This window comes from Myotis davidii, unplaced genomic scaffold (genome assembly GCF_000327345.1).
Source record: "Myotis davidii unplaced genomic scaffold, ASM32734v1 scaffold961, whole genome shotgun sequence".
Classification (NCBI taxonomy): Eukaryota; Metazoa; Chordata; class Mammalia; order Chiroptera; family Vespertilionidae; genus Myotis; species Myotis davidii.
Window position 1 is genome coordinate 261169 of NW_006291013.1, and position 3469 is coordinate 264637.

A 3469-nucleotide genomic window follows, 5' to 3' on the forward strand; every position below is an offset into this window, starting at 1 on the left:
ATCAAAATGTTCTTTTTCATCTGTGAGTCTGTTTCTGTTCTGCTTGTTTGTTTATTTTGATTTTTACATTCAATTTTTTATTGATACCTATTGCCATTTTATTGTTCATGTTTTGATCTTTTTTTCTTCTTAAAGAAGACCCTTTCATATTTTATGTAATACTGGTTTGATGGTGATGGACTCTTTTAGCTTTTTCTTGTCTGGGAAACTTTATATGTCCTTCAATTCTACATGATAGCTTTGCTGGGTAGAGTAATCTTGGTTGTAGGTTCTTGCTATTCATCACTTTGAATATTGCCTGCAACTCCCTTCTGGCCTGCATGGTTTCTGTTGAGAAATCAGCTGACAATCGTATGGGTACTCCCTTGTAGGTAACTAACTGTTTTCTTTTGCTGCTTTTAAGATTCTCTCTTTGACCCTGGCCAGTTTGGCTCACTGGATGGAGTGTCGGCCTGGGGACTGAGCAGTCCCACGTTCGATTCTGGTCAGGGGCATGTGTCTTGGTTGCGGGCACATCCCCATTGGGAGAGTTGCGGAAGGCAGCTGATCGGTGATTCTCTCTCATTGATGTTTCTGGCTCTCTATCCCGCTCCCTTCCTCTCTGTAGAAAATCAATAGAACATATTTTTTTAAAAAAAGATTCTCTCTTTGTCTTTTGCCCTTGGCATTTTAATTATGATGTGTCTTGGTGTGGTCCTCTTTCGATTCCTCTCATTTGGGGTTCTCTTTGCTTCTTAGACTTGTAAGTCTATTTCTTTCATCAGATAGGGGTAGTTTTCTGTCATTATTTCTTCAAATAGGCTTTCAATATCTTGCTCTCTCTCTCCTTCTGGCATGCCTATAATTTGGATGTTGGTACATTTGAAGTTGTCCCAGAGGCTCCTTACACTATCTTCATATTTTTGGTTTCTTTTTACTTTCCAGGATGGGTGTTTTTTGCTTCCTTGTATTTAAAATCTTTCACTTGATTCTTGATATCCTCTAGTCTGCTGTTGAATCTCAGTATATTATTATTTATTTCAGTCAGTGTATGCTTAATTTCTGACTGGTCCTTTTCCATTTTTTTGGCATTCTTATTATCCTCTATTCCTTTCATTTGTGACATGTTTCTTTGTCTCTGAATTTTTGCTGCTTCCCTGTGTTGATAGAGTGGCTTTGTGTGGTAGGTGTCCTATTGGGCCCAGTGGCTCAGCTTCCCCAATCACCTGAGGTGGACACTCTTGGTGCACCCCTTTATGTGCTGGGTGCACAGTCTTGTTGTAGTAAAGCCTTGATTGCTGTTCGTACCCCTGGGAGGAAATGACCTCCAGGCCAGTTGACTACGAGGACTCGCAGTGTCTATAGTGGAAAAGCTGCTGTGCTGGACTTGCTTCAGTGAGGCTTTGGTGCTCACTGATTCTCCCTCTTGGATGTGTCACTTACGGATGTGAGGAGTTGAAATCTGGTATCTGACCACTGGATATACTGGCTCCTGGATCTCCAAGGAGGTGCAAAGTCAGCTACTGCATGAGTCCACCCAGCAGGAGCTACAACGAGATCTGCAGATTTCTTCTCTTTGTTTGGGGTTTGGAAGTCTTGGAGCTCTCTGACCCAGCTGCAGTTTGTTAGTTTAGACTGCTAAAGGACAGGCAATTCATTTGCACTGCTGTGCCAGCTTGGGTGGCGTTGTAAATTTGGTGGGGCGGGGTCTCAAAGAATCACCAGGGCAGAGCAAAGAGCGATGGCTGTCAGCTGTCTACGTGTCTCTGGGTCTCGCACCCCCACAGTAACAATGATCCCTGTGAGCAGCTCTGTGAGAAAGCCACCCTCGCTTTCCGACCCACTGCCAGACTGTCCAGTTTCTCCCTGTAGGAGTCTGGGTCCCCAGAGTCTCGCCGGAAACGAGTTCAGTGCAGTCGGGAGTTTGTATCTCCCTTCCGCTTGAAAAAAACGGCACACCCAGTTGCAGCCATTTCACATGCCTCCGTACCTCTGCTCTTGGCGCCTCCACACCTCCTACCTGTCTCAATGTGCTTTTTTCTTTCCTTCTAGTTGTAGAACTTCCACTCAGCCAGCTTTCCCATGGTTCTGGATGATAGCCGTTTTGTCTTTTAGTGGTAGTTTTAATGTGGTTGTGGGCGGCGGCACATACAAGTATATACATTATGCCGCCATCTTGGTTCTCCCCTGTCAGTTTGGATTTTAATTTATACAGACAAGTCCAAAATTTATTTTTGTGGCTTAGTTTCTATACCTGCAAGATTAATAATATCTTTTATAGATTGTTCTTTAAATCAACAAATATTTTTTGAGCACCCATTCTCTGCCAGGCACCGTTGTGGAAATATAGTTTTAAATAAAATAAGATACTTCTTTCATAGAGTTTACGTTGTAATGGTGGGTAAACAGTAAGCAAATATTGAAAAACCATAGAAAGTGGTGAGTAATCTCAAGAAAAATAAAACTGGTTTAGTGATATAAGGAGTAACATAAGTAGCATTTTTAAAAGATTGTTAAGAGAGCCTTCTCTGAAAATGTGCCATTTGATAATGAAATGAGTGTCATAGATAACATGGTATTGAACATAAAAAACTCTAACACTCTATGAAAAAACTACTAGATTTAATTAATGAATTTGGCAGCATAACAGGATACAAAATTAACACCCAGAAATCGATGGCATTTTTATACAATAATAATGAACTCTCAGAAAGAGAAACTAAAAAAACAAAACCACTTTAGTGTGTTTGGCTCAATGGAAAGAGCGTCAGACTGTGGACGAAAGGGTTGCAGGCCCGATCCCTGGCCCTGGTCTGTGCATGTACGAAGGCAGTAAATCAATGTGTTTGTGTGTGTGTCTCTTTCTCTTCACTGTCTCTAAAAATCAATAGAAAATACCCTGTGAGGATTAACCAAAAAAATTTCCATTAGCCATTACCAAAAAAAATAATAATATGATATTTAGGAATAAACTTAATCAAGGAAGTAAAAGACCTGTACTTAGAAAACTACAGGATATGGAAAAAAAAGAGATAGAGGACGATATAAACAATTGGAGGAATATGCCATATTCGTGGATTGTTAGAATCAACATCCTATCTAATAATAGACAAACATGGTAATTAACCATACCTCTGCTACGTTTCCCATTGGCTAATCAGGGTGATATGCAAATTAACTGCCAACCAAGATGGCGGCCGGCAGCCACGCAGCTGAAGCAAACATGAGGCTTGGTTGCCCCAGCAGTGGAGGAAGCCAAGGTTCCCCACCTGCTGCGCCCAGCTCTGAGCCTGAAAGGAACAGCTCTGAAATGCAACTATGTTTCAATTAGAGAAGCAAAACAAACCCCAGAGACCTGCTTTCAGACAGTCTGGCATCAGAGCTGGAGCTGCAACAAAGTTTCAATTACAGAAGGTAAATAAATCCCGGAATAAAAAAGAAAAAAAGGAGAGACTGGGAGCTTCAGTTGCAGGCTTGGCCCGGCTGAAGA

General features: G+C 41.6%; 1 protein-coding gene across 1 annotated transcript in view; it reads left to right on the plus strand.

Moving 5' to 3' along the window:
• Window positions 1-3469, plus strand: part of CECR2 (cat eye syndrome chromosome region, candidate 2) — a 63110-nt gene that overhangs the window by 28960 nt on the left and 30681 nt on the right. The window lies entirely within an intron of this gene.